At 41.9% G+C, this 7,871-nt stretch overlaps 1 pseudogene; it reads left to right on the plus strand.

The window, feature by feature from the left end:
* The first annotated feature begins 3,941 nt into the window (after nt 1-3,941).
* On the plus strand, nt 3,942-4,876 carry LOC115457243 (annotated as a pseudogene).
* The last annotated feature ends 2,995 nt before the right edge of the window (nt 4,877-7,871 follow it).

A 7,871-nucleotide genomic window follows, 5' to 3' on the forward strand; every position in this document is an offset into this window, starting at 1 on the left:
AGGATCCATTCCCTCGGAACAGGATTCCTTTATGTTTATCCCAAGCTTTTTGAATTCCGTTACCATTTTCCTCTCCACCACCTCCGCGGAGGGCATTCCAAGCAACCACCACTCTCTCCGTGAAAAAATACTTCCTGACGTTTTTCTTGAGTCTGACTCCCTTCAATCTCGTATCGTGCCCTCTAGTTCTACCGCCTTCCCTTCCATCTACGGAAAAGGTTCATTTGCGGATTAATACCTTTCAGATATTTGAACATCTGTATCATATCACCCCTGTTTCTCCTTTTCTCCAGGTATACATGTTCAGGTCAGCAAGTCTCTACTCATACGTCTTGTAACGCAAATCCCGTACCATTCTCATAGCTTTCTTTGCACCACTTCAATTCTTTTTACATCCTTAGCAAGATACGGCCTCCAGAACTGAACACAATACCTAGGTGGGGCCTTACCAACGACTTATACAGGGGCATTAAAACCTCTTTTCTTCTGCTGGTCACTCCCCTTTCTATACAGCCTAGCAACCTTCTACTTACGGTCACCGTCTTGTCACACCGTTTCATTGCTTGTACCTGGATTACTCTTTTGCCTGCTGCCTGCCTGTTGGACATTGCTTGTACCAGGACCATTCCCTTCCATTCCCCTTCGGCTGGTTCCTCAGCGCCCCTCATCAGCTTCCCGCTCAAGTCCTGCTGGCCGCTTGCACCTGGGGGCTCAACCTCCAGGGAACGGCGGTCACCGCAGATGAACCTCGGGCTGCTCGGCTGCCAAGCAGAGTACGGGGTGTGTCATCGTGCTCAGCAGTGCTCCACTTGGTACAAGAACTCACAAGTCTGACAGACTTGTAATGCTGACATGCTATGAAGAACAATCTCTCTACAACTACTGTTTCTACAATAAAGGCTGATGCATCAACATGTCAGTTTGAGTTGCAGGGTAAGCAAGTTCTGTGGGACCTCTGGGTCTGCCTGGCCTCTCATGATTAAAACCATGACATGAATGCACCAGCTGCAATGGTAGAGGCCTGGTAGAGTGTTCTGGTGTTCTTTGAGGTAAAAGTAACTAAGAAATAATGCATGACCCTTTCTACGCATGACTTCATGGCCCTTTTGCCAATCGGCGGTAAAAGGTGGCCCACACTGGTGTCGCACATGGGATGCTGTGTACTGCCACTCTTTTATACTGCAGAGGGTAAAAGGGCATTTTTCCAATAGAGGCATTAAATGGCGAGCCGTTACCGCCTTATATTTAGGAGGCGGTGAGGGCTCCGGCGGTAATCGGGCAGCGTGCATGCTGCCCAATTACCGCTGGGCATACCTAATCCCGCCCACTGTGCTAGAAAATAAAGCTATTTTCGATCACTGGAAATGGCGCATGGCAGAACCGGAACTACCGCCGGTTCCTGGGAGAGCCTGGCGATAGGGCCTATTCACTACATGCTATTCCAGCGGTAGCCCTACTGCCAGCTGGACAGGAGTTACCAATTAAGTGTCACTGAATATCAGTAGATAGCCCTGAACAAACGATGTAACTGGACAGGAGGCATTTGTGGCCTGTTGGATTGCTTTGAATTTCGACCCCATGGACTCCATAGGTTTCAAACTTTTGTTTATTCACAGATGTACTGGCTATTAGTGGGAATGGCAAAGTTGTTTAACCACCTGCTTCTCTTGAGATCCTCCAAAGATTATAATCCAAAGAGACCCAAGTACAGTTTAAAGTTCATCACTTCGCTGCCTACTGAGACCCTTCTGCCTGTAGTTGTAGACAGACCTAGTAAGGCAGAGACTACTATCTCCAGAACTGAAGAACTGACTTCGTCTAATAATTATACTTTGTGGTATTTTTCAGGAATATGTTGGTATGGAAAATATCATCCATTATCTGATGATCTCTCTCTATAATTTGCTGTAAGTATCTATCTCTATTATTATCCACTTTATAATTTTCAGTCTTTTAACATAAGTGTTCAAAATTTCATTCTGTCAATATACTACTTACTTAGTGGGTAAAGCTGGAAACAGCAAGAAATATTTATTCAAGTTCAGGATAAAAAAATATGTTATGACCCTTAACTAGTTGCAGACTTTCTGCCATTTTGAGTTTACATTCATCTCCTGTCTTGTTCACCTTAGTTCTCGTTGTCTCACTTCCCTTGCTGTAACTATGGTCTCTTTCCAGCTCTTTCTTTAATATATCTAAGAGAACAAATTACCAATCAAACCTTGAATAGACCATCAAGTTTGAATTGGAAGAATTGGAAAGCAATTGTCAAGTTGTACTTCCAGTCCAATCTTGATTACATAAATAAATGAATTCTATTATTTACTTTTAGACCCAGACTAAGAGGAAGCAAATTTTATTTCCTTCTGAAGAAAGAAATTCTTCCCTAGAAGTATTACGAGATGATAAAATGTTCCACTGATGGTTATTATCCATGTGATAAAATAACAGCTTGATTGAATTGATGAACTGTGCTTGAACAGAGGGAAAGTCAGTGAACAGCAGACAGTGAGTAGAATTTATGTGGGAAAAGTGCAGATCTGAGGGTTTGGGCTAGGTCAATGGCTGGCGGTAAGGTCTCAGACCCAAAATGGACGTGTGGCAATTTTCATTTTGCGATTTTTTGCTACTACAGTTGCTGCTGGAAGCTCGTTTGCTTGTTTTGACTATACAAACAATTTGTGTAAGATCCAGAACTACCGAGAAGAGCAGGGTCGCTGTCCTGTATTTGTTTTGGATCTCACTGTATGACCCCCTGAAGTAGACGCTTGCGTGCGTCGAAACACGGCCCGTGTCGGGTCCTCCTTTTAAGTTAATAACAAAGACTGTTGGATTCATATCTCCAGTGGTGACTCGTCTTTGGCCAGCCTCTGCTTTTACTTTGTGTGAATTTTCATTTTGCCGCATGTCCATTTTCAGCAAAGATTTTAAAAAGGCATTATTTTGTAGGTGCGCTGGAAAATATTTCTACACACCCAAAACACGCGTCTACACTACCATAAGCCATTTTCAGTGCATCTTAGTAAAAGGGCCCCTAATAGATTAATATACCCCTTTATAATCAACCTATGAAATTATGTTTTCACGGGTAATTTAAAATGAAAGAAACGGTTACTATGGTATAACAGTGGGATGTTAGTAAGAATACAGCATGTAGACGGCAGAATCCATTCAGGGTGTGTGTGTGTTGGGGAGAGGTGGGGGCTAATGAGTTGGTCCTCAGCATACAACGATGTATATAAGCATTAAATAAAAAGACAGAACAAGAGAGACCAAAGGGCCAGGTGTGGGCAGCCCTCCCTGTCTCTCACGTAACCCACCCCTCCCCCTCATCCTTCCAGACTATCACTGAAATACTTTGATGTTTCACTTATCAAAATTTGCTTATTTCTAATCTGATGAAGAAGGGATACCTTCGAAAGCTGATCAAAAATGTATTGTTAGTCCAATAAAAAAGGTATCATCTTATTTTCTTTTCTATGTTTTATTTTATTCTATTTCTATTGATTACCAAGATAATATAAAAAGTAAGTTTTCAGTCTGGATTCTGATAGGAACAACATCTCAGGAAGTCCTTGTAAAGAATCTCTATGTTCTCCAGTGCATATTTCTAGCGAAAAAGGTGCCGGCACTCAAATGCCAGGCCACCCTTCAGGGTTGGGGTGATCACTAAGAGACCCACCCCACAATAGCCAGGCCCCCTGCAACCAGTCACAGAATCTATGACAAGGCAGAATTGGTATGTAGAGCTTGAGCTCTTTCATTAAAACTTGGGGACCATGGGTCAATTTTAGCAGACAATGGAAAAGGTGCCGGTACTCAGTTCCCCCAAGTACCCCCTCAAAAAAGCCCTGATGTTCTCTGATCATCTGCTTCATTTTATGTATTCTGTCTATTGTCTCTTGTGTTTCTGTTTCCCTACAGTTGGTAAAGTAGAAGGAATGGCAGTCAGGAATGAAACCAGAGTCACACAGTTCATCCTCCTTGGACTTTCGGGCAATCCAGACCTACAGATAGTATACTTTGTGCTTTCTAGTGATTTATCTGCTCACCGTGACTGGGAATTTTCTCGTTGTGTTAACCATCTATGTGGACTCTCACCTGCACACTCCCATGTATTTCTTCCTCAGCAACTTCTTTCTTAGATTTGTCCTTTTCTACAGTCACTGTCCCAAGAACCCTAGTTAACTTTCTCTCACAGAGCAAAACTATCTCTTTCAACGACTGCGTTACTCAATTTTTCTTTGTGCATTTCATTGGGGGTGCAGAATGCTTTCACCTGACCTTGATGGCTTATGACCGTTACGTTGCTATCTGCCATCCTTTGCGTTATACCACAATAATGAATAGAACAGTTTGTCTTCTTCTAGTGGTTTCTACATGGTTAGGTGGCTTCACTCATGCCTGTGCGCAGTCATTTCCAATAGCTCAGCTATCCTTCTGTGGTCCCAACGAGTTAGATCACTTTTTTTGTGACTCCCACACCTTATCTTTGTTGTCTTGCTCTGATACTTTTATCAGTGAGGTTGCAGATATGGCCAACAGCGGAACCTTAGCTCTGATTTGTTTTTTGGGGGTGTTCATATCTTACGCATACATCATCTGCACTATCTTAAAAATTCGCTCAGCTGAGGGAAGGCGGAAAGCCTTCTCCACCTGTGCCTCCCACTTCCTGGTGGTCATTTTGTTTTTCGGCCCCTGCGTCTTCCTCTACATGAGACCGTCGGTGGTATTCGCAGCAGACAAACAGGTTTCTGTTTTTTACACCATCGTGACCCCTTTGCTAAACCCCTGCATTTATACTCTCAGAAGTGAGGAGGTAAAGAAAGCCATGAAAAGGCTTGGGGTAAAAAATCGTTTCTGGGGACAAATATGAACTGATTTCCTATCCATTTAAAGAAAGTTACCATCATGTAAGTCATCTGCTCTCTCTGACTTGATGTATACTCTTTAAAATGATTTTCCTTGGATTAATGATTTTTTAAATAAAATTTCCATTAACAAGTTTTGAAATATGGAGTTTTAGTGAAAAGTGGAGCTATACACTCTAGAATCAAAGGACCCAGATATATGTCAATATTTGCTCATTAATAAACTTGAATTGATTGTCTAAAATTATTTTTGAGACTTACTAGCAACTTGTTCTAAGACTCTATATATCTATTGATTAAATTCACGTTTGCTATTATAAATAACTTTTGCTTGGATGTGAGAAATATTGAAGTTTTTTCTGACTGGACCATCAGATGTTTGTCCCAATTCTTTGGTCTCTCTGTCTCCTGTACTGTTGTCTCATTCCCTCCAATCACCTTCTGAAGTTGCCTTTCTGTGTGAATTGATTACCTTGCAAACTCACGCCTATGTTTATTAAGGTGGGCTGTAGGTGTATTAGTGTTTTTAACGATGTAAATGGTTTACGTAAATGTATAGGCGCGTTAGCATTTAACACGCCTTAATTTTAAAGGCGCATTAGAAACTCTAAAGCCCTTAGTAAACTTATCCCTTAGAACTAAACACTTCGTACTTGAATTATCAGTAGATTAGTTCATATAGACACTGTCCTATATGTAAAAAAAATCTATTTAGTTTCTTTGATTATGCTCATTGATCTTAAAGAACTAGACTGTTCTTTTAGATGACTTAATAGTGGAAACGTTATTTGATCTTAAAACTCAAGTATTATGCCTCAACAAGTAACGATTTGGTTTTTTTTTTCTCTCTCGCAGATCTGAATCTTTCCTTCCTGTTTCTGTGCTTCCATCAAAAATGTGAATAATGGTTCTTTTTTTTTTTTAATTTAAAGAAGCTTTGAAATGATAATTTGACAGATTAATATCAGGTGCTAAGCAACACCACCCTCCAACCTACGCGTATGTTCCTGACAAATATGGAAGAAACTTCAGTTTAATATTTATTTGTTGCATTTGTATCCCACATTTTCCCACCTATTTGCAGGCTCAATGTGGCTTACAATGTTCCGTCATGGCATTCGCCATTCCAGAGTAAAAGATACAATTGGTGTTACATAGAGATGACATAATAAAATTAAGCAATCAGGTACAGAGAGATCACATTCGGAATATCAGGTATGTGGTAATGCGTTACAGTTCCTATCATGGATCATTGTGGTATGCCTTGTTGAAGAGCTAAGTCTTCAGTGATTTACGAAAGTTGATTTGGTCGTAAACTGTTTCCAGGTCACATGGCAATGCATTCCACAGCTGCGTGCTCGCGTAGGAAAAGCTGGACGCATGTGTTAATCTGTATTTTAGTCATTTACAGCGGGGGGAAGTGAAGACTCAGGAATGTGCGTGCTGATCTTTTAGTATTCCTGGGTTAATTAATATTAATATTCTTTCTGGCTCCTAAAAATAAAAAAAAGAATTGGATTTATTTATTCACTTTTCAAATCCAGCTTAAGCCAGTTACAGTCTGGTTCAGGAGTTAGTTCCCTGCCCCAGAGAGCTTAAAATCTAGGTTGTACCTAAGGCAATGGAGCCTGAAGGCCACTGTTTTCTAACTGTCAATGCAGCAATTAATATGCACTAACTGTTAACATGGCTCCTTAGTACACGATAATTTTCTAGTTAACTACTATCTGCAGAAGAGGACAGGGAATGAGACTTATAGTTAATCTGCTGTAAAAAAATGTCCACTGCCATAAATGAATGATAAATTGCTGAGAATGCCCCCAACAGAAGGCTAGCGATTCCCACGTGGCAAATGAGAGGAAGCCACGGCGATAAGCGGCAGTGCAAGTGCATCTTTTGGGCGCGTCCAACCAGTTTTTGCCACGTCCCGGAAAAGGGCCTTTTTTAAGGGGCCCAGAAACAGACGTGCAGCAAAATAAAAACCAGCGTGCGTCCAGTCATTACCACCATCCACAGATCTAGTGTAAGGTCTCATGTGCTACCCAGGCATGTAGAGCACACCCACTGCTGTTTACCGCCGGGCAGTTCACGTGGTAGAAAATAGAGAAAAACTTCTACCACGTGTTTTTGGCGCAATGCCAAATTCAGAATTGCCACCCAGGGCATGCGGTAGCTGGGTGGTAATACTGATTTGACGCATGCTGGATGTGCGTAGGCCCTTACGCGACTTGGTAAAAGGGCCCCTGAGTGGGTTTTCTCTGATTTGCTACGCCAGGAATCGCTAGCGCAGTTTAGTAAAAGAGGCCCTAAATTTAATAGTGTTAGAATCTTGCAACATTTTTTTTTATCTAGGGCTGGCAGTGATTTGTCTGCGGTCTCAAGGAGTGTCAATGGGACAAGGGGTTTGAACCATAAGTGGGGTAGCTAGTGCCAAGCAATAAAAAGACATTCTACTCCTTTGCAACTCTGTTTCTGGAATATTTATTTATTTATTAGAACATTTAATCCCACAATTCCCACCATGGCGGGCGCTACGTGGCTAACAACATTTATGAAAAGAACATCTTACATATTTTATTTTTGCTACATTTGTACCCTGCGCTTTCCCACTCATGGCAGGCTCAATGCGGCTTACATGGGGCAATGGAGGGTTAAGTGACTTGCCCAGAGTCACAAGGGCCTGCCTGTGCCTGAAGTGGGAATCGAACTCAGTTCCTCAGTTCCAAAGTCCACCACCCTAACCACTAGGCCACTCCTCCACTGTTGCTACTATTGGAGATTCTACATGGAATGTTGCTATTCCACTAGAATCGGCCCTTGCAGATCACCAATGTGGCCCGCGCAGGCTTCTACATGGAATGTTGCTAGTGGAATAGCAACATTCCATGTAGAATCTCCATAGTAGCAACATTCCATGTAGAATCTCCAATAGTATCTATTTTATTTTTGTTACATTTGTACCCTGCGCTTTCCCACTCGTGCAGGCTCAATGCGGCTTAC

This window comes from Microcaecilia unicolor, chromosome 14 (genome assembly GCF_901765095.1).
Source record: "Microcaecilia unicolor chromosome 14, aMicUni1.1, whole genome shotgun sequence".
Lineage (NCBI taxonomy): Eukaryota > Metazoa > Chordata > Amphibia > Gymnophiona > Siphonopidae > Microcaecilia > Microcaecilia unicolor.